Raw genomic sequence first — 24,622 nt, 5'->3', positions numbered from 1 at the left:
TGGTGGAGGGTGGGGAGGAAGGGAGGGGACGAAAAAAAGGGGGAAAAGCAAAAGAAAGACAAAAACAAAAGCAAAGAAAAAGGGCCGCGGCAGCGAGAGGCTCCCGCGGCGCTGCTGCCTCCCCGCGCACTGCCCGAGCAAACGGCCACGGGGGCGAGTTCCGGCGCTTAAATACCCCCGCCCCGACCCGCCCCCTGCCCGTCCCCGCCCCGCGCACCTGGACGGGCCCCGCCTCGCACACCTGTGCGGGCCCCGCTCCGCCCCGGCCCCGCCCCGGCCCCGCCCCGGCCGCGCCGTTTAAAGCCGGCAGAGCCGCGCTCGTCCCGAGTCTGTGGAGGAACCTCGTACCGGGATGCTGCGGGAGCGATCGGCGCGTCGGAAGACCGAGGGTGGCGATGGAGCTCGGCAGGAGGACCGGGACAAGGATCGGGGCCAGGACCGGGACCGCGACCGGAGGAGCGAGGTTGGTTTGGGGCTGGGATGGGGCTCGGCATCCGGACGGGGACCAGGATCGGTGCCGGGCTCATCCCAGCCCGGCCTCGCCGCCTGTGCCCCGGCAACGCGGGCGAGAAGAGCCGCTCCGGGCCGGGCGCTGGGGCCGAGCGCGGCGGGGCCGCTCGGGCCGGGGCTCTGCCGGGGCCCGGTCGGGGGAGAACGGCGGCGCGTTCGTCGTGTAGACGCGGAGCCGGGGCTGGGACCGGCCGGGGCGCGGGGACACGCCGGGCCGGCCCCGGGACCCCCGAGGAGGGGTGCCGCCCGTACCCCCCGCGGGATCGGAGCTTCCCCGCTCGGGCACCCCCGAGGCCACCGCACCCGCTCCCGGGGCGAACATCGCCCGTCTCCCCCTTAAACGCGGCCCCAGGAGGTTCCCACCCCCAGGGCCCCCCGGGAACGAGGGATCTGGGGCCCGCCGGGGCTCCGGCCACGGGCCCGCTCCGGCCGCGGGGAGCTGGGGGCCTGCCGGGGAGGGAAGAACGGCGGCAGCCCTTTCCCCGTTCCTCCCGTGCTCCGGGACCCCGAGCAGAGCTGCTCGTTTGTCCCCGTGTCCCTGTGCCTGTCCTCAGGCGGCCCCAGGAGCTGGCACTGACCGTGCCGCGGGTCGGGCACAGGCTGCTCCCAGCTCTGCCTGCGGAACTTCGGCAATTACCGACAGCAGTTCTTTGCCCTGCCATCCAGAAGGTGCGGCTCATCTGACACCAGCCAGGTGAGACCTGAGGCTCTCCTTCCTCTCCCCCGCTTTCTCGGCAACTCGCACCCTCCCGGGGCAAACCCTCTGGTTTTCAAAATCCCGTTGAAACATTTCCTCTTGATTTGCAGACGGGGAAGGCCCTGCCTGGGAGGGAAACGGCTACAGGGGAGGAAACCAAGAAATGCTCCAACCGGATGGTGCTGCGCGAGTCAAAAGAGGGGTAAGACCGCGGGCAAATACAGTCAGGAAATGAGCTTTTATTCAATCTCTGCAGGAGCCCTTCGCAGCCACGGGCCGGAGGGAGCGCGGCCGGCTGGGCTGTGCCCGGCTGGGGACGGGCACCAATTCATCGCTGCCCTGCTCAGGGAGGTTTCCGGCCCCGTCCGGGCTTCACCCAACGGCTGCAAAGGTGCTCGTGCGGCATCCGAGCTCATTTCCAGGGATAAAGGAGCCAAACGAGTCCGGAGGGATCCCTCGCTCCGAGGCAAAGGCGTTTGGTCGAGTGTCGCCGCCTGGTCCCGCCTGCAGGGGAGCGTCTCCTCCAGGTGAGCCTTCGGAACCCAAAATGCCGGGGGGGCTCAGGTCGGGGCCGCTTTTCGGGCCCGGAGTTGGACGGAGCCCTCGGCGGCTCCCGCTTCCCGCCAGGAACGTTCTCGGGGCTCCCTGGGCAGTCCCAGCTGGGCAGGGAACGCGGGCCGGGAGGAGGCCGGAGCGACAGACAGCGACCCAGCCCTGCTTGGGCTTCCTATTGCCAGGGGATGGAGGAGCTGTGCCCTGGAGCTGTGCCCTACAGCCCCCGTGGGGTGGGCACGGGGAAAGGGCTGCCCGCGGCTCCTCAGCCGGGCGCTGCTCTGGACGGGCCCCCTGAGATGCCTCACCCTGGACACGCCCCAGCGCCAGCCCCAAAGGACCCAAAGAATCCAGCTGGCATTCGGCAGTGTCGGCACGGCGGGGCTGCAGAGCAGCGCGGGCAGTCATTCCCAGGGCCCACCTCCCAGAGCTCCCCCGCGCCCCCCACGTGTGTCCCGCCCGCCCCAAATCCCTGCCCTTCCAGCCGGAGGCCAGCAGCCAGCAGCAGCCTTAAAGCCAGGGCCATGTGCCCTCAGCGGCACTAAATCCCGAGCAAGAGCCCTCGGAGATGCCTGAAAAGAAAAGAGGGTGCTTGGAGAAAGTTGGGCTTGGATGCAATTCGCAGTTTTTCGGGGACCCAACCGCACCTGCAGAACCCGTGGACAGCTGGAACAGGTGGGTCAGAGCCGAGGTGCCCTGAAGGCAGGGCTGTGCATCCCTTTCCTCGGGGAAAAGAACTCCCCGGGGCCGCTCCCGAGGCTCGGAAGGGACAGCGGCTTCCCGCCCGGACAGACGTCCTCGCCCGTGCTCAGGGGCTGCCTCGCCCCGGGCCGGGAGCGCGTCCGGCCCCCGCCTTCTCCTGGGCCAACACATCCCCTGGAGCCCGGCCCGGGGCGGAAAACCGGCCCAATTCCAGGGAGCTCGCTCAAGTCCCCCCAGGGACACCAGCGGGGCTGGGGGAGGAGGGTTATAAACAGCAAAGTCTGTGGAATATCAACCTGTCCTTGTCCCGATCCTGCTGAGCAAACCTGGAACCGTGGCTGCTTCCTGGCAAACCTGGCGTTAGAGCGGCAGCTCTGCGGGGGAACAGCCGGGCTCCAGGAGGCACTGGGAGGCTGTTCCAGCAGGAATTCGGCAAGGAGTTGCGGGCTGTAGGTAGAATTCATCCAAACCTGCAAAGCTGAGACCGGCACCCAAACCTGGGCCCCCTGCAGAGAACAATCTTTGTGCTGCCGTGTCGGCCAAAGCCGCTGCCCAACAGTCCCCTCGTTTGACTTTCTAGGTGAATTGTGCACAAGCCAGTCCCCCATTCCCTATCCAGGCTGGGAGTGCTCGTGCCCTTGGCACAGATGGCTCTGGCTGGGCAGGAACTGAGAGCAGGACGTGGGCAGAGTGGATCAGCTGCCCAGGGAACATCCAGGAGATGAAGCTACGGGATCCTCATTCCAATCAAGGGAACACATTCTGTCTCTGGCAGAAGCCGGGAGCCAAAGCAGATCCCGCCTGGCCAGGCTGGGGGGCAGCAGTTGGATCCACTCTGGGGGAAAGCCCCTGTGCCTGCCAGGAGCTCTGACTCTGTTTGTCCTGCCAGCTCTGACCAGTGTCAGGGCCACTGGGAGGGATTCAGAATCCACAGAAATCCCAAATCCTACTGAGGGACTCAATCAAAGGAAGAAAGTAATTTTTGTCATAAAAAGATTAAAAAAACTGTTAAAAATTCTAGGACAGCAATCCTGGGATTCTCAGGAAACTTAGTAGTGCTCTTGGTTCCATTTCAATGGATCTTTAGTCCGTCAATGAGCAGCTTGGAGAACTTCCCCTGGGATTTAGAGGCTGAGCAGGGTTTGCTTTGGATTGCCTGGCACCTCTGGCCCCAGCTGGTGCAAACACAACTTGGGCCAATGTGGTTAAACACACTTTCCTACAAAAACAGTTGCTGTATCCCCTAGAAACTACCCCAAGTTTGCAGACAAAACCTTCATCTCTGTCCCTCCTCAGTTATCCCAGGTTTTCCAAGCTGGTTCAAACACAACTTGGCCAATGTGGTTAAACACACTTTCCCACACAAACAGTTGCTGTATCCCCTAGAAATTAGCCTAAGTCTGCAGCTAAAACCTTCATCTCGGTCCCTCCTCAGTTATCCCAGGTTTTCCCGGCTGGGAGCTGCAAGGAGGCTGTAAATTGAAAGGCAGAAAGAGAAGATCTGTCAGCAAAAGGCACAAAGAAGGGGACAGGTTTCAAAAAACATTTCTGCAATCTAATGAATAACTCTTTCCAGTTTCCCAGGGAGAAGAACAGGAACTCACAGCCACCAAGGCCTGACAGTCCCCTGCAGCCAGAGCTCAGCACACAGCCAGAGAGGCAATTCCAGCATCCAAAAGAAAAAAAAGAAGAAAAAAGTGATTTATTTTGGTTTAAAGTTATTTTAAGTTGTTCCAAGCAAAGCAAGCCTTGCTCTGGTTTCAGTTGGGTGAACAGGGAGCGCTGGGCACAGGGCACGTCATTAATGCCCAGGGGATGGGGCTTTGTGGGGGAGGGAAGAGCAGCTGATGGAGTTGCCCAGTCCAATTCCTGCCCCAGGCCTGACTGGCCCAGGACAAACCCTCTGGCAGGCAGTGGTTTTGTTCCCTCTCATGGTCAGTGCCCAGTGTGTCCCTGTGGGCAGTGCCAGGCTGGGGACAGGCACACGCAGCTGGCAGCACTCTCTGCCCCAAACAGCCTCGGGGGGCAGCGCAGCCCCGGGGATCGAGGGGGGCTGGAGGCGGCCCAGGAAAGGACCCCCCGCTCCCCCCGGGGCAGCTCCACAACCCCCCTGCCCTCTCTGCCACGGGGGCCCCGCTGCTCCCCCGGCTGGCACAGAGCCCCCTGCCCATGGCTGGCAAATCAGGGCCAGGGCTCGGCCTCGCTGCAGCCGCCCCACACCGGAGCAACTCAGGGATCAGCCCAACATTTCCCTGCTTGGCCACTGCAGAGACCCTCAGTTCACCTCAACAGGTTCCTTCTCTTCCCAGCAGGTTACCTGAACTTTAACACCCACAACTGTCTGTCTGTCACCACTCATCACATCGGGTTACCTCAGTGTGTTCATTCCCTGCCCTGCAGAGAATGAAGCTCCTTTTTAACCCCCAAACTTTCCCCTTCCAGCCCACTCCTGATTACCTCTTTTTGAACACAAAATTGAGTCATTCTCTCCCTGAGTTTACCTACCTTTTAAATCCCAGAGTCTTCCCTACCTGCACACTCCTGATTACCTCTTTAGGACCTCCAAATATTCATGCTCTGCCCTGCAGATTTGCTCAAGTGGGACCCCCAAAATTTCCCTACCTCTCCACAGCTGATCACCTCATGTATACCTAAATATGTTCATGCTCTACCCTACAGACCACCTCAAGTTTACTCTCAAAACTTCCCCACCTGCTCACCACTGACTACCTCCTTTTGACCTCCAAATATTCATTCTCCACCCTGGAGGGTTTCTCTAGTTTTACCTGTCCACTGATGACTGCCTTAGTTTATCCCAAAATGTTCATTCTCTCTGCCAGACACTACCACACATTTTACCCCCAGAACCTTCCCTGGGCCCACTGTGGTGTCCACTCCTGATTGCCTCCTCTGCACCTCTCAGGATTCATTCTGGACCCTGGAGATTACCTCAGAGATTTCTGCCCTGAATCTCCCCACCTGGCCACCACTGATTACCTCAGTTGACCTCCTGATGTCCTTTCTCTCCCCTGGAGATAACCTCCTTAAAAACCCCCCAAGTTTTAACTCAAAATATTCCTTCTGTCCCCTGGACATTACCTCAAGTTTTACCCCTGTAATTTTCCCCATATGTCCACAACTGATTACCCCAGTTTACCTCAGGATGTACATTCTCTGCTCCACGTGACCTCAACGTTTACAAACACAAATTTTCCCTCCTTGCCCATCACTGACTGCCTCACTTTACCCCAAGGTATTCATTCTCTCTGCTACAGATTTTACTCCCAAAATTCTCCTTACCTACCCACATGTAATCAGCTCCTCTGTACAAATACATGTTCATTCTCTACCCTGTGGGCTACCCCAAGTTTACCCTAAAACACTTCCCAACTGTCCACCACTGAGTACCTCATTTATCCTTCAAAATATTCATTCTCTGCCCTGGACATTCCCTCAAGTTTTACCCCCAAAGGTTTCCCCTCCTGCCCACCCCTGACTGCCTCAGTGTCCATCAGGAGGTACATCCTCTCTGCTACAGGTGACCTCACTCTGGACCCACTGCATTTTCCCGACCTCTCCACATCTCAGCAACTCACTTCTACATCAAGATGTTCATTCTCTACCCAGCACACCACCTCCAGTTTACTCTCAACACTTTCCCCACCTCTCCACCACCCAGGAACTCATTTTCACCTCAGAAGATTCACTCTCTGCCCTGCAGATTCCCACAAGTTTTACCCCCCACATTTTCCCTGCAGGTCCGCAAGGTTTACCCCAGTTTACCCCAGGAGGTGCATTCTCTCTCCTCCACATCACCTCTGATTTTACAAACACAAATTTTCCCTCCCTGCCCACCACTGACTGCCTCACTGGACCTCAAAAGCCTCATTTTCTCCCCTAGGTGACATCCACACTTACCCTCACAGTTTTCCCTGCTTGCAAACTACTTATTACCTCATTTTTACCTCCAAACATTCATCCTCTGCCACACAGATGACCTCAAAGTTTCCCCCAAAACCTCCTCACCTGTCCACTACTGTTTGCCCCAGTTTACCCCAGGAGGTGCATTCTCTCTGCTGCACATTACCTCAGGTTTGACAGACAAAGATTTCCCTCCCTGCCCACTACTGACTGCCTCACCTTACCCCAAAAGATTCATTCTCTCTGGGACAGACTGCCCCACATTTTACTCCCAACATCTGCCTTACCTGTCCACGTCTGACCAGCTCCTTTGTACCTACAGAGGGTCATTCTGCACCCCACACACACCTCAGGCTTATCTCAAACCTCTCCCCACCTGTCTGCCACCCCAGTGCCTCATCTTTACCTCAACAGGTTCCTTCTCTTCCCAGCAGATTACCTGAACTTTAACACCCACAATTGTCTGTGTCTCTCACCACTCATCACCTCAGGTTACCTCAGTGTGTTCATTCCCTGCCCTGCAGAGAATGAACCTCCTTTTTAACCCCCAAACTTTCCCCTTCCAGCCCACTCCTGATTACCTCTTTTTGAACACAAGAGTCATTCTCTCCCCAGAGTCTTCCCTACTGCACACTCCTGATTGCCTCTTTTGGACCTCCAAATATTCATTCTCTGCCCTGCAGCTTTGCTCAAGTTTCACCCTCAGAAATTTCTCTGCCTCTCCCCTACTGACTGCCTCACTTTATTCCAAAATGTTCCTTCTCTCTGCTGCACATTGCCACAGATTTGACCCCCACAATTTTCCCTACAAGTCCACCACTGAGTACCTCATGTTCATCTCTCAATATTCATTCTCTACCATGCAGATTACCTCAGATATTTCCCTCCCAATTTTCCCTATGAGTCCACAACTGATTACCCCAGTTTACCTCAGGATGTACATTCTCTCTGCTCCACGTGACCTCAAATTTTACAAACAGAATTTTTCCCTACCTGCCAAACACTGACTGCCTCACTTCACACCAAGATATTCATTCACTCTGCTACAGATTGCCCAGATTTTACTCCCAAAATTCTCCTTACCTACCCACATGTAATCAGCTCCTCTGTACAAATACATGTTCATTCTCTACCCTGTGGGCTACCCCAAGTTTACCCTAAAACACTCCCCAGCTGTCCACCACTGAGTACCTCATTTATCCTTCAAAATATTCACTCTCTGCCCTGGACGTTCCCTCAAGTTTTAACCCCAAAGGTTTCCCCCCATCCTGCCCACCCCTGACTGTCTCAGTGTCCATCAGGAGGTACATCCTCTCTGCTACAGGTGACCTGAAATTTTACAAACACAAATTTTCCCGACCTGCCCACCACTCACTGCCTCACTTTACCTCTAAATGGTCCTTCTGTCCTCTACAGATGAGATCAAGTCTTACCCCCAACATTTCCCTTCCTCTACATCACCAATTATCTCTTCCTGACACCCCAAATTTCCATTCCATCCCTACACATTCCTGAGTGTTTCCCTCCCAAGCATCCTTCCCTTCTTCCCTGTTTAATAACTCACACTCCAGCCCCAGGCTCTCCACTCCCCCCTCAGTGGGACCCCTCCAAAATGCCACCTCCCTCCCCTCTGCAGCACCTCACCTTTTCCTACACGAACAGTTGCTGGGTCCCCTCAAAATTACATTTCTGCAATCTAATGAATAACTCTTTCCAGTTTCCCAGGGAGAAGAACAGGAACTCACAGCCACCAAGGCCTGACAGTCCCCTGCAGCCAGAGCTCAGCACACACCCAGAGAGGCAATTCCAGCATCTAAAAGAAAAAAAGAAGAAAAAAGTGATTTATTTTGGTTTAAAGTTATTTTAAGTTGTTCCAAGCAAAGCAAGCCTTGCTCTGGTTTCAGTTGGGTGAACAGGGAGCGCTGGGCACAGGGCACGTCATTAATGCCCAGGGGATGGGGCTTTGTGGGGGAGGGAAGAGCAGCTGATGGAGTTGCCCAGTCCAATTCCTGCCCCAGGCCTGACTGGCCCAGGACAAACCCTCTGGCAGGCAGTGGGTTTGTTCCGTCTCATGGTCAGTGCCCAGTGTGTCCCTGTGGGCAGTGCCAGGCTGGGGACAGGCACACGCAGCTGGCAGCACTCTCTGCTCCAAAGACACTTCTGGCCTCCTTGGCAAACTGCCTCTGACACTTGGTTTTCTTCAGGAGAAATTAAGGAATTGCTCATGGCAATTTGGAGATGAAGTTATCCCAAAGGGAAGGAAAGAACAAATATTCCTGTCAGAGCCCTTGGGATCTGCTGGGCTGAATTGGGAAGGGCCCATTATCTGCAGAGCAAATACAGGACAACCTCAAACACAAAGCCCAGCCTGTCCAGTGGGGTGTGAAAGCACCACTGGGACAAACCTCCACTCTCCTGATTCTTTTCAGGGACTGCTCCAATCCAGCTCTGAAGCTGCCAAACCCAAACTGTCCCCAGTGCTCTGGAACAACAGGATCTTCTCAGGGATGATACATTGGAAGCACAGTCCCAGCAAACACTCCCAGACACACAGAGGCACAACTGGAGCTCATGGCTGGGGCTGGGAAGGGCTGCAAGGAGGACACAACTCCCAGGTAGGGGAGCCTCGGCAGCAACAGCAGCAAATTCCCAGCTTGGATGGCAAAGCAGAGAGACAAAGGCTGGCAATGCCCATGGCATTGGTAGCTTTCCCTTCTGCTCCCTGTGGGGCCACAGCCCGGGAGGAAATCTCCAAGGGGGACAGAAGACCTCAGGAGGCAACAAAAGACAGCAGCGTCTGTTGCCCTGGTCCTGTTCCAACTCAGCCTGCGGGCCCAAACCTTCCCCCTCCAGGGAAACACTGACCTTCCCAGTGTCAGGCTGGAACACAGCCCTCATTCTCACCTTCCACACGCTCCCAGGCTCACCCCAAATTCAGGACCAGGGGCCAAAGGCCACTCGGGCCGGGGCTCTCTCTGTCTCTGCGGGCTCAGGGACTGCAGCCACCAGGGCCCTCCAGCACGGACAGCCTGGACCCAGAGCAGATCCCTGGGCATTAGCAGCGTCCTGGGCATCCCTGGAGACAGAAACCATCAGCCTCTGGGATAGCACTTCATTGCCAGCACACACAGCCTGCCAAATTTAGGGGGGCAGCTCTCGGACCACAAAGCCCAGTCTGACCCAGTTCTCCTGGGCACCAACACGGACTCCACAAACCCACCAGAATGAGAATGTTCTGCTGCTTTGACAAACTTCAGCCCAGCTTTGCAAACCTCAGTCCCTGCAGCTCCTGCTCTCCAGAGCCCTGTTCAGGGCTGGCTCCAGTTCCCTGGAGAACCTGCCCCAGCCCCACTCTGGGCCAGCCTGAGCAGAAGCCACTGGGCTGCACAAGGAAGAACCCTCCCCTGGCTGCTGCAGCTGGAGGGAGATCCAGCTCCCAATGGAATCCTGGCAACAGCCTCCCAGAGGGTCTCTCCACAGCCCTTGGCAGTGGCTCAGAATGGCAGCAGCTCCAGTGCCAGCTGGGTCCCTGCACGAGTCCTTGTCCCAGCCCTGCCACACGGACACACACGGGAGACACCCACGGGCACACAGGCCTTGCCTGCACAATTCCTCACCCACAGCTGAGGGAAAGCCACACAATATCAAGAAATACCCTGGGCTGAAAGCACTCATCACTCCAGTCCATCAGGACTTGGAGGCAGTTGGGGAGGCAACAGACCCAAATTCTAATCCTACCTCTACATTTCTAACAGGTTCTCTTAGAAAGATCCTGGACAGGAACTCAGACAACAGAACCCAAACACTGCACAAGCAATAGCAGAAGGTTTGCCAGGAAGAACAGAAGTTCCTTGTTCTCCTTAACGCTCTGGGAGTGTAGGACCCAATCCTTACAACCAAGGGACACCAGAGATGTGATTAATACTTAAACCTCTCCCCCATAGTTCTGTCTCAGAGAACTGGGCCAGCCCTGAGCTACTCCCAGGTGCCTGCAGTGCTTTGGGGAGGGGCAGGACAATGTCCCACTTCTGCTTGGAAACATTCCAGATGAGGAAAAGCCACTTCCCTTCTCTCTCTCTGACCCAGAACCAGAACAGTCCTGTGGGACAACACGGACTATGCACGGATGGCCCGAGTCAGTGGGGGGAAAAAAACCTAAACAAACCAAACCACCCCAAATTTCAAGATAAAAACAGGCTGCTTCCTTAATAGGAACACACCAAACTCATTGAAGCCAGAGAGGAAATTACAAACAAACAAACAAACAAAAGACCCAAAGAGATACTTTGCATTGATCATTCCGAAGGAAATTCTCCACAGATCAGAAGCAAGTACCAATACTTTGTCCTCTATTGAAAATTAATGACTTGAGGGGCTGGACATGTCCAGTGAGGGTTCAGGGGTCTGGTGGGTCCTTTATGGCTGATCCTGACCGGCCCAGGCCAAACCCAACCCAACCACCCCCATCCCTGCTCCATCCCAAACCTGGGGGCAACATTCAGACAGTTTGGAAATACTGCCCTTCCCTGCTACTGCATCCTTCCTTACACATCCACTGCCCAGGGAGCAAATGCCAACACCAGGAGGAGAGAAACGTGTCCCTCTGACTTACCCCACCCCACGGGTAGCACCAGGAGCCCCCAGCCCGGCCGGCGGGGCTGCAGCCTCTTGCCTTTGGCTGCTCCCAGCCCAGGGCACTTGGCAGAGCTGGGCTGGAGCAGGGCTTTGGCCTGGCCTGGAAGAGAGGAGAACAAGGCAATTAAGGGCACTGGGCAAGTCAAAGGCTCCTGCCCTTCACCCTTCTCTTCAATTGCTCACTAGAGAGTTTTAGCCATGAAAAATCCAGGGGGGACAACAAATAAAATGGGACCTTTTCCACCATTTTTATTCCTCTCTATTTCAGGAACTAAAAGGAGGCTCATCTTTCTTACTGCATTCCTTGCCCCACTTGAACAGAACCCTTTTCATTCCAAACCTCCCTTGGGAGTCAGTCAATCCTCTGCCATTGGACTTTGGACAAAGGAAGAGACACCTGGGACGATGGAGCCCAGGAAATGAGGGAGAGAAACCTGACAGGGAAAGGATTCAAGGCACTCCAGAACTCAGAAATGTGTTCATGCCTTGCCAGCCCACCCCCATTCTGTGCCACCCACCTGAGCTGGGCAGGTGAGGCCAAGGCTCCCCTTCCTCCTGCCAATCACTGTCCCAGCACACGGATCCCTGTGCTGGGCAGCACTTGGAAAAACCTGGGAAAGGTAAAAGGAAAATGGCACTGTCTGTCAGAAAACATGTCTGTGAACAAACCTTCTGGACAAATGTAATCCCATCCCTCTGCTCCAATAAACCCAGGGCAGGCAGGTCTCTCCAGCCCAGGGAGAACAGGAAGGAGAACTGCAGGAACACAGGCAGGCACAGGCAGCTCTTGGCACTGATTCCCTGCAGACCTCTCTGCACTTGGGGCTCCTGGCACTTCATTTATAAAGAAGGGGGGGGCAGCAGCCCAGGAATGCCCCTCAAAAACACAGAGAGAGAACAGGAACAGAGGTTGTTCGGGAACAGGCTGTGTGCAGCAGGGATGGGAACTGTAAGGAGGGAGGCTGGAGGAAGGCAGGGGGTGAGCACGGGCCTGCCTTGGATGGATCCTTTTTCCCTTTGCTCAGGGGCCTCAGCTCCACCCTCTCTGAGAGCAGCAGGGAACTGCTGCAGGGGAAGAGTTCATTTAGGCACAAGCCAGTGATGCAGCCACTGGGGCAGGGCAAGAGGGGAGAGGAACTGACACAAAAATGACACAATCACCACTGAAAGGGACTTTATTGAGCTGCAACACAAACACATTCACAGCCCACCAGGGCAAGAGGTGCCCACAGGACACCAACACAGCAGGTGGGCTTGAAGGAGCATCATCTACTCAAGTTATGGAGCCAGGGGCTGACAGTTGGGATCCATCCCAAAGATGCACTCAGGCATCAGGGCCAAGTCCTGCCCAGTCACTGCAGACAGTTCAGCCCCAGCAGCAGTGGCAATTTCTGCCTCTCCCTCCAACATTATTTGGGACCCAACAGCTCAAGGCTGTGGAATTTCAGCTTCATAAATGTTTTACAAAGTTGTACTTCCTGAGAACTGGTGCATTTTTGAGTATTCCTGACTCTTCCAGTGCTGCACTTGCCAGGATCCTTTGGGCTTGGTGTTTTGCTGACAGGCAGGGCACTCCAGGAAACAACTCCTCACCACTCATGGAATAACAGGAACAGCTGGAATCAGAGTGGGGAAAGGAATTCTGTTATCCTGATGATGTTGGGCTGCAGGACACAGGCAGCAGGTACCCAACAGTTGGACCGATATTCGCCTCGGGAGGATGGTGCCAAACTGTGCCATCCCCTGCCCCAGCCGATCCCTTTGCTCTTTTGGCAGCACTTCCCAGAACAGCCCAGCAGGCAGAGCCCAGGGGACGGCCCTGCTGCTGTGACACTGGGGCTGGGACTGGCACCGCTCACACAGGGGGACAACGATGCCAGGGAGACCCCCCCGGACCCGGCACCGTAAGGGAAACTACAGCACTGCATGGCAACAGTGCTCCCAGCCCCTGGAATCACATCCATCCAATCCCACTGAGGGCACCAACAGCCGCCCGCACAATGAGCCCGACAGACCCCGGCCCTGCCAGAGAGTCCCCCCGGGCACAAAGGGACACTGACCCCTGGGCAAGGGCCATTTGCTTCCCACGTCACCTTGTCCTGGGGTCCTGGTTTGGAGCTGCTTTTCCATCTCCATCCAAATCAAACCAAGGCTCCCGACCCTGGCACCTTTTCCAGGGAACTTTCCAGGGAACAGCATCGCCCAGAGGGACCACAAGGGCTGTGAGGATGGCCAGGATCCACAGTTTCTGTAAGATATCAAGCTACAACATGGCAATATCATTCCCTCCACTAACATTTATTCACAGGAATATATTCCCATTTTCCTTGTCTGCATTTAATCACTAATTCCATGATGGTGTCACTCGGGAGCCAAGTAGCCAAACCACTGCCAACTGACCCCAAATCCCTACAAACCTGACACTGCCCTAGTTCTTCCTGTTTCATTCCCACAGGTACAGTGTCTCACTCAGCTCATGGACTACTTTTGCCTCCCCCCTTTGTGACTTTAAACTCCCTCTGGCACGGGTTATAAGCTCCTGCTTTCCAAAAGTGCTTCCCACTGACAGATGTGGCTGACCCAGCAGTGAGCCATGCATGCTCCCTCTCTGCTCCCAGCACTTGCTCTGGGGCTTTTCCCCATTTCCCCAGTGATTTGTGCTCACTGTCCAGGGGATCTACACTTGTTGCTTCAACCACAGGGCCGGGGGCAACTCCCTCCCGAGGCCTCGCTCCTGCCCCGGCCCCTGCTCTGGCTCTGCCTTGGATCCACCATCTCCATTCCATGGGGCTGCCTTCCTGAGCAGGGCCTGGCCTGGGCATCCTGGAGGAGCTTTTTACCCAAGGCCTTAGGGGGATTTCAGGCCCTCTTATCATTTATTAAGTTTCCACTAAAGCCCAAGAACATACTCAGAGCTGCTTCTCCAACAGGGTGTATCTTGGGCTGGCTTCCAGTAACTTCCTATTCCCAAATCCTAAGGGCACTTCCTTCCTACCTGGAACAGTTCATTAGGATACATGCCCAGAATAAAGACAAGTGCCACAAACATTCAAACACACAAGATATCTTTATTGCAGTGAGAATAATAATAATAATAAACTTAGCAAAGAGAATCAAAAGTTAAAAAAGGATACAAATGAACTGCCTTATTGTGTGGCATTAAAACAAATACTAAGAACAGCATTCAATACAGTATAATATTAACTAGTAATAAGGGAGTTAAAGGGATACCAAAAAGCATCTTAACACAATATTATGGATAACTATTAACACGATATTTGGTTAGTAAAAGGGGAAATTAAAGGGAAAATATTATGAATACTAAATAAAGGGTATTAAAGGAACACTAAAGGATATTTAAAGTCTTCTTTCTCAGTTACTTCCTATCACTAACCTGTGCCCACCCCCCCAGCCAGGCAGGGCTGTCAGGATCTGCAGCAGCTGGTCGGTGCCCATCCCTTAGCGGGCGGCCCCGCGGAGCAACACAGGCTCGGTGGCAGGATGAGGATCGCTCAGCTCAGCAGTCCTGACAGCCCATTTGATCAGCTCCACATTACACCACGTAGGGCCAGGACGCAGTGTAAGGGGAGGCCTGAATGGCAGCCAAACACCGCCTGATCATTGCCTGGTGGCAACAGTCTGGGCCTGCCCTACTTGTAGGGCAAGGGGCCAGCCACCCCTGCCCACATCATCTTCCTCTCACCATCATCTTTCCCACCCCTAGATATGACCTCTCCCATGGTGTTTCAAGGGTAGATGTACCTACCTTGCAAGATGTAGCAGAACCAAGGAAGAACTCAGCTCTCATAACAGGGGATATCAGGCTGACTTGCTGAAAAGCACAATGGACCTCACAATTAGCTTGTGCCATCAAGTTACATTGTACCACACTCCAGCTGGTTTCACATCCTAATATGATTTCTTTCTCATGCCTCTATACTCCATTGATCATCTAATTCAGGAGTCCCCCCTTACACTACCCTACTTCTGCCAGAGGCTCCAATTGGCATCATTATCACTGGCAGGAACCTTCAGTTCCCCCTCTCTGGCTCGTATTGGCCACACGTCTGGAGCCTGTTGAATTGCTCCCTGAGCTGTTTCCAACCCTCCCTGCTGCTCATTTCCCACTCAAACTCACACTTCTGCCCTGGGACTTTATGGCCCGGGCCAAGGATTGGTCCCAAAGGAGGACCTTGTTGTCACCAAAAGCCAAACCAACCAATAAACTGCTGGGCTTCCACCTTGCTCTGGGGGTGACCAAGCCTGAAGTCTCCTGCCTAGTCCTGGGCAACAGTTCCTGGGGACCACAACACCTCTGAGTTCCTAAAACTATCACAGGTTGGGCAGGTGCTTGAATTTTGTCAGGATTAACTCCCCCCTTCCTTTCCATGTGCTGCCCTACTCACTCTAATGGTGCTTGTACTCCCTGAACCATTCCCTCACCCATCCAACCATCCCTTGTGCCCTCTCTGGCAAGGACAGTGGCTCCAGGTGTTCTGCCACGCTCCCAGGGCACAGGGTGGGACTGTGGAGCCACCCTCGAGGGGGGAAACGTGCCCTGCCTGCCCTGCCCAGGGAAAGGGAACTGCCCCCAGTGTTCCCCAGCACAAGGCACCCTTGGAAATATCCACTGCAATGGGACACTCAGGGACAGCAACAAGCACTGCACGAGGCTGCTCTGGCACAGGACCAATTTTAAGCTCAGCTTTTCTCTGGACCACTGCACTTTGTTTCCCACCTCATCCTGCAGTCAGAACTTGCTGTCCTTGCAACTTTTTAGGGTGACCATAAATTACAGAGGCCTCTGCTCCAGCACCCACAAGGGCCTGAACCATCTGAAAAGATCCATTTTTCCAGGGAATTCTAAGCTCCACCTGAGGACCAGGGTCTTTTCTCACCCATCCTTGTGCTGCAGCTTGGCCTCCATCTCACTCTGCTTTCAGTTCTCTCCATGGTTGAACATTGGCAGCCCTGGCCCTGGGCGGAGCTCGGCATCCTGATCCCATCCCTCCTGGCCCCCGGAACCGCTGACTCAGCAATGGGGGGCCCTCCATTGCCAAGGGCACGGTCCCGTCGGGGCTCACGGGGGGAGCAGGAGGTCGAAGGCTCCATCCCTGCTGCTACAACCTTCCAACACTACAGCCAACAGAGGGGCCTCTCCAGCCCTGCCTCCCAAGGCATCCTGAACAAACCCATCCCAACTCCACAGGACAAACTGCTCCCTCTCTGCACAGTCCAGGCTACTCTCAGCAATGCCTGAATCCATTGCAGGGACCTTGCTTTGAGCTCCCCAGGGCCGGGCACCCCGAGGATCTCCCCGAATAATCCTTTCGGTGCGCGCTGGAGTCCTCGGGGTGCCCCAACCCGGGGGGCACCAACAGCACTGTCCCTCCAGGGGGCCAATTTGGTCTCAAGCTTGCCATGGACAGCCCAAAAGGCATTTCAAGAGGCCTTCTTTGGAACCCCCCAACGGGTACAGGGGGGAAGCCACAAGAAGGCCTCATTTCTAAAGGCAGGGGGATCTTGCCTGTGTCCCAGACTGGTCCGGGGATCTGAGGCCCTTCCCGAGAAAATCTCGGTGCCGGCGTGAAGGGCCAGAGATCCCTTGGAGCCACGGGAGAGCAGGCACAGAGTCCCTCCTGCAGGGCCAATTCTGCTGCCTCAACTCAGCTCTTCAAAGAAGCCTCTAGGATACAACTGGTGAGTTTTAGAAGCCAGGCATTCCTTGCTTACAACACCCTGCCATGATCCCAGCCCCACAGGTGCCCTGGCAATCAGCTCCCAAAGGGCACACACAGGTATCGCCACTGCAACTGATGGGAGGGGTCAGCATTACAGGAGGGTTCATTTTCCTTCCCTGCATTCCTGTTCCACAGTCAGGACATTTTCCAACACTCATTACCATACACACCTACCCTTAGAAGGTTTCCAAGGGGCTTCACCGAGGGCCTTCCCAGGTCTGCTCTGTCTGGAGCCCTCAAAGTCCTCAGTGCCTGCCTTAGGAACCTCAACACAACTCACCTGCTTACACAGCAACTTGCTGCTGCTTGGCTGCTGCCTCACTTTAATTCTTTCTTCACCTCCCTTGGTTGGTCCCTTTCAATCCCTTGGCTCAGCTCTGTGCAGTTTCCAGGCTACATCCCACTGCAAAAACGATCAGCTCTTGTTACATCTCAACATGCACATATCATTCCCACCTTATACTTGACCCTAAGGATCCACTTAGTTCTGCTCACCAACCAAAAGGAGCTTTCTGAACTCAAGAATAACAGACCCCAGGTCCTTTTTCTGCAACTTCAGCTGCTATCAATGTGACCCACAAGACCTGGAAAGGCCCTTCCCACTTCACCTGCAGGGCTGGCAGTGCCACCACTGGACACGGACCCAGTGGCTGGGCAGGAACGGAGGGGCTGGGGCGTCCAATCCATCGGCCCAGGCGGCACCAGGAGTTCCTGGAGTTCCTGCAGGGGAGAGCCTCAAGACAACAAAGGATTATGGAGATCATTTTTAACTTTAATAGGTATATCTCCTGGAATATGGGGACTTTGACAAGGCCTACTGGGGCAACAAGGACACACTCAAGGCTATCTATTCAAAGGATCTACCAGCACTCAAAAGCTATCACTGTCCTTCTTGCAGGGCAAACTCAGCAAACTCTCTTTGCCAAGAGCCTCCTGGAGGATTTCCAGCTTGTAGGGCTCCCTTTTAACCATTTTTCCCATCACTGTAGCTGGGACTATCACCTGCCCTACAGGGGGAACAGCCCACAAAGTTCACTTGCAGGGATGCCATTAACTCAAAGTCCCTTCTCAGGGGGGTCACTGCACACCTTGGCCTTTGTTTGCCCTCCCCACCAAAGATGATTCCAACAGTTCTGACACATCTGGCAGACCCAGAGCTCTCCTCAGGGAATGCTTCAGCTGCTTAAAGGCTGCCCTTGCACCATCTAGCCAAGGCAGCAAATGTTTACAGGCTGTTTGAGAAGTTGGCATAACAGTCTTACCACACATGCAGAGGGAGCAATCCAGAGTCCAGCCTGTCCTACCATTCCCAGCAAGGCAGTTCATGGGCTGTCTGGGGCTCAGGAGGAGTCAGGGGGCTTCTTTTCTTCCTTCCGGCTTTCTGGATTTTCTCCTGCCAAAGCAAAGGTTTCTTGGCTTTCCTTGCTCAAGGAGATGCAGCAAAGGCCATCTTTTCAATCCAATACTGGAAACTGCTTCAGGTTGTCATTGAAGGGGGTTCTCTCAGGTCCTGCACTAATCAATCATCTTGGACATTGGTTTTCTTGGCAGGTTCTTGCATTCACATCCTACAAGCAAACCAGGATGAGCAAATTTAGCTGTTACTGCAACCAATCCAGTCTGGCATTCTGATTTTAAAGGATACTGGCTTTGCCTTATATAGATCCTACATCAGGGGTAATACCTACAGGTTCTGCCCTCTCCCACTCTCCTAGAGTTCCACTGGCCCACACCACAGGAACAACTGCAGCTGCCACTTCAGTCAGGACCTTGCTGCTGACAGGAGTTATTCCCTGCACAACAAGAGCTGCTGCTTGGACACATTTAGTTCCAGCAATTACAGTTTCAACATCCCCAGTTTTCCATTTCATTTCTGCCTCAACTTTTCCAGTCCATCTCTTCCTAGCACAGGTTTGGGTGAGTTTGGCAAACAGACAAACTGAGGAATTACCCAATGTTTTCCCAGTTTCACCCCTGTCACACCCATCACCTTAACACTGCCAGTCCTTAATTCTCCCTCTACTGGGTTAAGGACTGAGGAAGTTGGACCTGTGTCTGACCAGGACATGTGCAAACCAAATGCTGGGGACTGGAACACACACCTGGCACTCCTGCAGCTCTTACCATTACATTCAAGAGAAAACAGCCAATTGGACCATCACTGCTCATTTCTTAATCCCAATCCCACACTTCTTTGGCACTTGGAGCACCACTTTTAGAACCCAATTACAGTCCATTAGGGAGCTCCATGTCTAGCAGGGACAGCTACCCCTGGGATACTCTCAGCAATGCCTGAATCCATTGCAGGGACCTTGCTTTGAGCTCCCCAGGGCCGGGCACCCCGAGGATCTCCCCGAATAATCCTTTCGGTGCGCGCTGGAGTCCTCGGGGTGCCCCAACCCGGGGGGCACCAACAGCACTGTTCCTTCAGGGGCCAATTTGGTCTCAAGGCTTCAATGGACAGCCCAAAAGGCATTTCAAGAGGCCTTCTTTGGAACCCACCAACGGGTATGGGCAGGAAGCCACAAGAAGGCCTCATTTCTAAAGGCAGGGGGATCTTGCCTGTGTCCCAGACTGGTCCGGGGATCTGAGGCCCTTCCCGAGAAAATCTCGGTGCCGGTGTGAAGGGCCAGAGATCCCTTGGAGCCACGGGAGAGCAGGCACAGAGTCCCTCCTGCAGGGCCAGTTTTCCTGCCTGAACTCAGCTCTTCAAAGAAGCCTCTAAATCTCAGTTGGAGAGGTTTAGAAGCCAGGCAATCTTTTATTCCTATGCTCTTGAATCATTCCAGACCGCCAGGTGCCCTGGCAATCAGCTCCCAAAGGGCACACAGGTATCTCCACTGCAGCTGATATGGCAGCATTACAGGAGGATTCATTTTCCTTCCCTACATTCCTGTTCCACAGTCAGGACATTTTCCAACACTCATTACCATACACACCTACCCTTAGAAGGTTTCCAAGGGGCTTCACCGAGGGCCTTCCCAGGTCTGCTCTGTCTGGAGCCCTCAAAGTCCTCAGTGCCTGCCTTAGGAACCTCAACACAACTCACCTGTTTACAGTATAATTTAGAGGTGCTTGTCTACTGCCTCAGTTCCCTTCTTCCTTCTTTCTTCACCTCCCTTGGTTGGTCCCTTTCAATCCCTTGGTTCAGCTCTCTGCAGTTTCCAGGCTACATCCCACTGCAAAAAGGATCAGCTCTTGTTACATCTCAACACTCAGATATCATTCCCCCTTTATTCTTGACACTTCTCCACTAGGCCAGTGTCTCATGATTTAAAGCAGAGTTTGACTCCTCAGTGACAACAACAGCTACAGCCCTGAATCCTAACACAGGCTGAGACACAAACACGGATGGGAACTCTGAAGGATCCACTTTGTCCTGCTCACCAATCCAAAGGAGCTTTCCGAACTCAAGAAGAGACCCAACATCCTTTTTCTGCAACTTTGGCTACTATAAATGGATCCACAAGACCTGGAAAGGCCCTTCCCACTTCACCTGCAGGGCTGGCAGTGCCACCACTGGACATGGACCCAGTGGCTGGGCAGGAACGGAGGGGCTGGGGCGTCCAATCCATCGGCCCAGGCGGCACCAGGAGTTCCTGGAGTTCCTGCAGGGGAGAGCCTCAAGACAACAAAGGATTAGGAAAACGATCATTTTTAACTTTAATAGGCATATCTCCGGGAATATGGGGACTTTGACAAGGCCTACTGGGGCAACAAGGACACACTCAAGGCTATCTATTCAAAGGATCTACTAGCACTCAAAAGCTATCACTGTCCTTCTGTCAGGGGGAACTCAGCAAACTCTCTTTGCCAAGAGCCTCCTGAAGGATTTCCAGCTTTTTGGGCTCCCTTTTAACCATTTTTCCCATCACTGTAGCCGGGACTATCACCTGCCCTACAGGGGGAACAGCCCACAAAGTTCACTTGCAGGGATGCCATTAACTCAAAGTCCCTTCTCAGGGGGGTCACTGCACACCTTGGCCTTTGTTTGCCCTCCCCACCAAACATGATTCCAACAGTTCTCAGAGGTCTGGCAGACCCAGAGCTCTCCTCAGGGAATGCTTCAGCTGCTTAAAGGCTGCCCTTGCACCATCTAGCCAAGGCAGCAAATGCTTACAGGCTGTTTGAGAAGTTGGCATAACAGTCTTACCACACATCCAGAGGGAGCAATCCAGAGTCCAGCCTGTCCTACCATTCCCAGAAAGCAGTTCATGGGCTGTCTGGGGCTCAGGAGGAGTCATGGGGCTTCTTTTCTTCCTTCCTGCTTTCCAGATTTTCTCCTTCAAAAGCAACAGCCATCTTTTAAACCTAAGGTTGTCATTCAAGGTGGTTCTCTCAGGTCCTGCACTCATCATTCATCTTGGCCATTGGTTTTCTTGGCAGGTTCTTGCATTCACATTCTAAAAGCAAACCAGGATGAGCCAATTTAGCTGTTACTGCAACCAATCCAGTCTGGCATTCTGATTTTAAAGGATACTGGCTTTGCCTTACCCATATAGATCCCACATTAGGAGTAATACCTACAGGTTCTGCCCTCTCCCACTCTCCTGCAATTCCACTGGCCCACACCACAGGAACAACTGCAGCTGCCACTTCAGTCAGGACCTTGCTGCTGACAGGAGTTATTCCCTGCACAACAAGAGCTGCTGCTTGGACACATTTAGTTCCAGCAATTACAGTTTCAACATCCCCAGTTTTCCATTTCATTTCTGCCTCAACTTTTCCAGTCCATCTCTTCCTAGCACAGGTTTGGGTGAGTTTGGCAAACAGACAAACTGAGGAATTACCCAATGTTTTCCCAGTTTCACCCCTGTCACACCCATCACCTTAACACTGCCAGTCCTTAATTCTCCCTCTACTGGGTTAAGGACTGAGGAAGTTGGACCTGTGTCTGACCAGGACATGTGCAAACCAAATGCTGGGGACTGGAACACACACCTGGCACTCCTGCAGCTCTTACCATTATATTCAAGAGAAAATAGTCAATTGTACCATCACTGCTCATTTCTTCTGTGCCACAGCAACATCATTCCAGGCCTCTCACTGCCAACCCTATGCTTCTCCCAGCAGCTCCAGTGGCACCAAAACTTGTCCTGAAAGCACAAAGGCTCCTCTTGGGAGGACCATGACCCACCCAGACTGTAGCACTGGAATTCCATCTCCTGGACAAGCTGGGAGAAGCAGGGAAGAAAAACAAGGACCTTACAGGTCAATTGGGGGCACCTCTTCATCCAACAGCAGCTCCAAGAAAGGTACTGAGTCAACACCTCACCAAAAACACAGGAAAACAACTGCCAACACCTTGAAAATCACTTCAGTGTTCAACTGATAAAGCAACACTGAAGAAAAGCTTTTCAGACACTTGGCAAGACTCTATCCCACTTTAACCAGTGTGTGGGACTCGTTCCCAGCCTCCTGAGGTTCATTTCCCACCTCACTCAGGGCTGCAGTACACCTGGTTCTACACACACACAGGGAGTTGCTGCTGTTCCTGCATTCCAGTCTCCTGGTTCCCCTTGCAACTCCTCCAGCTGTTTGCCCAGCTCTCCAGTGCCCATTCCTTTGCCCACTGCACTTGTTCACAGCCCCAGGGCTCCCAGGGCCACCCTGGGCTCTCCCCTGCCCTGACACTCAGGGCCCTTTCCCAGCCCCGACTCCATCCAGCACTGACCCAGCTGCTGCACCTGCAATTCTCCTGCTCCTGCCCTCCCTCTGCCTGCAAAACACCCCTGCCAGCTCCTGCACCCCACCTCTTACCTCCCAGCAAAGCAGAGCTGCATCCTCCTGGATCCTCCAGCTGGATGCTGCTGGCTCTGGGCAGCTCCCACCCTTCAGCAGGGGATGCCAAAGGCAGCTCTGGGGACTGGCCCGAGGGCAGGGACACCCACTCTGGGTCACACCAACACTCAGCCAGCTCAGGCCTGGGCTCTTCTGCCTGCAGGGCAACAAACAGCCAAGCAGGGACACTGGGACACTCCAAGGAAACAGGCAAAACAAACTCAGCAGCCTGGCACACCACAGCCCCCAGACCTGCCCAGGCTCCAGCTGCTGCACAGACCTGTGGCCACACAGGACCCAAACCCACCCCCAGCACAGACAACCCTGGGCAGGTCAAGCTGCTCGTTCCCAAACACAACCAAACATCCATCCCACTGTCTGCCAGCCCCTGCTCCCAGCAATCCATCATCTTTCCCATTTCCTTTCTTTACGGGTCCTTCCATTCACATTCTACTATCAAACCATGATCAGCAAATTTAGCTGTTAATAAAACCAATCCAGCTTGGCTTCCTAATTTTGAAGGATACTGGGTTTGCCTTACCAGGAGAGACTCTGCCTTAGGGGTAAAACTTACAGGTTCTGTCCTTGTCCATTTTCTTGGAATTCCACTGGCCCACACCACAGGAACAACTGCAGCTGCCACTTCAGTCGGGACCTTGCTGCTGACAGGAGTTATTATCCCTCTGTAAACACCAAACTGCTTCAATACAAACAATCCAGTGGACACTACAACTCCTTGGCACTTTCAGTGTAACCAGTGCAAGTCAGTTCCTAAGTTACAAAAGCTTTTCTTCTCAAGTTGTAATTAATTAAGATATCAAAACAACAACAACTGTGAGATAAGAGATCCCCCCCAATGGTTCTACTTTTAGGGAAACAAAAACCCAAACCCCCATCCCCAGTACTGCAATAGCTCAGGCTCCCAGAAAGGCCCAGGGGCTGGGCTGGGGCTTTTGGCTGCCCTGGAGCACAGGCAGGAACACGATGTCACCACCCCACGGGCACAGCTGAGAACCCAAAGAGCAGCCACACCAGCAGCTCCTGCCAGCCCTGCTGGGCTGGGCCTTGGGGAGGAAGGGCACTGACCTTTCTTCCTGCCTAGGAGCAAAGAGCCTCCTTGCTTAGCACTTCTCCTGCCAAGGGCATCAGCTCAGATGGGAAGTTCACCAAGTGCAACTTCTTGCACTGAGCAAGATTCCTCTTCCCTGGACAATCTCTTTCCAGCTGAACTCAGAAGTACACACAAAAGTTCAGGTGTTACCTAAAATTTCATACAAGAACCTCTGAGACTCAATTGATGAGTTTTAGAAGCCAGGCAATCTTTTATTCCTACGCTCTTGAATCATTCCAGCCCACTACGAGTCCTGGCAATAAGCTCCCAAAGGGCACACAGAGCTATCTCCACTGCAGCTGATATGGCAGCATTACAGGAGGATTCATTTTCCTTCCCTGCATTCCTGTTCCACATACAGGACATTTTCCAACACTCATTACCATACACACCTACCCTTAGAAGGTTTCCAAGGGGCTTCACCAAGGGCCTTCCCAGGTCTGCTCTGTCTGGAGCCCTCAAAGTCCTCAGTGCCTGCCTTAGGAACCTCAACACAACTCACCTGTTTACACAGCAACTTGGTGCTGCTTGCCTGCTGCCTCACTTCCCTTCTTAACCTCCCTTGGTTGGTCCCTTTCAATCCCTTGGCTCAGCTCTGTGCATTTTCCAGGTTACATCCCACTGCAAAAAGGATCAGCTCTTGTTACATCTCAACACTCAGATATCATTCCCCCTTTATTCTTGACACTTCTCCACTAGGCCAATGTCTCATTATTTAAAGCAGAGTTTGACTCCTCAGTGACAACAACAGCTACAGCCCTGAATCCTAACACAGGCTGAGACACAAACACGGATGGGAACTCTGAAGGATCCACTTTGTCCTGCTCACCAATCCAAAGGAGCTTTCTGAACTCAAGAAGAGACCCAACATCCTTTTTCTGCAACTTTGGCTACTATAAATGGATCCATAAGACCTGCAAAGGCCCTTCCCACTTCACCTGCAGGGCTGGCAGTGCCACCACTGGACACGGA

The 24,622-nt window shown here is 54.0% G+C and overlaps 4 long non-coding RNA genes across 4 annotated transcripts; 1 reads left to right on the top strand and 3 right to left on the bottom strand.

Annotated features, from left to right (window-relative positions):
* Positions 1-323: 323 nt before the first annotated feature.
* Positions 324-1,429, top strand: LOC135408060 (uncharacterized). Its single transcript, XR_010427211.1, has 3 exons — positions 324-463; positions 1,065-1,204; positions 1,318-1,429. It is a non-coding gene; the product is annotated as an uncharacterized LOC135408060 (long non-coding RNA).
* Positions 1,430-11,314: 9,885 nt separating this feature from the next.
* Positions 11,315-18,361, bottom strand: LOC135408065 (uncharacterized). Its single transcript, XR_010427216.1, has 4 exons — positions 18,021-18,361; positions 17,367-17,478; positions 17,039-17,161; positions 11,315-11,628 (listed from the first exon to the last, which is right to left on the bottom strand). It is a non-coding gene; the product is annotated as an uncharacterized LOC135408065 (long non-coding RNA).
* On the bottom strand, positions 13,961-16,814 carry LOC135408062 (uncharacterized). Its single transcript, XR_010427213.1, has 2 exons — positions 14,998-16,814; positions 13,961-14,012 (listed from the first exon to the last, which is right to left on the bottom strand). It is a non-coding gene; the product is annotated as an uncharacterized LOC135408062 (long non-coding RNA).
* A 3,527-nt stretch (positions 18,362-21,888) lies between the features above and the next one.
* On the bottom strand, positions 21,889-23,313 carry LOC135408061 (uncharacterized). Its single transcript, XR_010427212.1, has 3 exons — positions 23,114-23,313; positions 22,519-22,696; positions 21,889-21,932 (listed from the first exon to the last, which is right to left on the bottom strand). It is a non-coding gene; the product is annotated as an uncharacterized LOC135408061 (long non-coding RNA).
* Between the last annotated feature and the right edge of the window lie 1,309 nt (positions 23,314-24,622).

This window comes from Pseudopipra pipra, unplaced genomic scaffold, assembly GCF_036250125.1.
Source record: "Pseudopipra pipra isolate bDixPip1 unplaced genomic scaffold, bDixPip1.hap1 HAP1_SCAFFOLD_162, whole genome shotgun sequence".
Classification (NCBI taxonomy): domain Eukaryota; kingdom Metazoa; phylum Chordata; class Aves; order Passeriformes; family Pipridae; genus Pseudopipra; species Pseudopipra pipra.
Note: the sequence above shows the minus strand (reverse complement) of the source record. Positions and strands in the feature narration are given on the sequence as shown.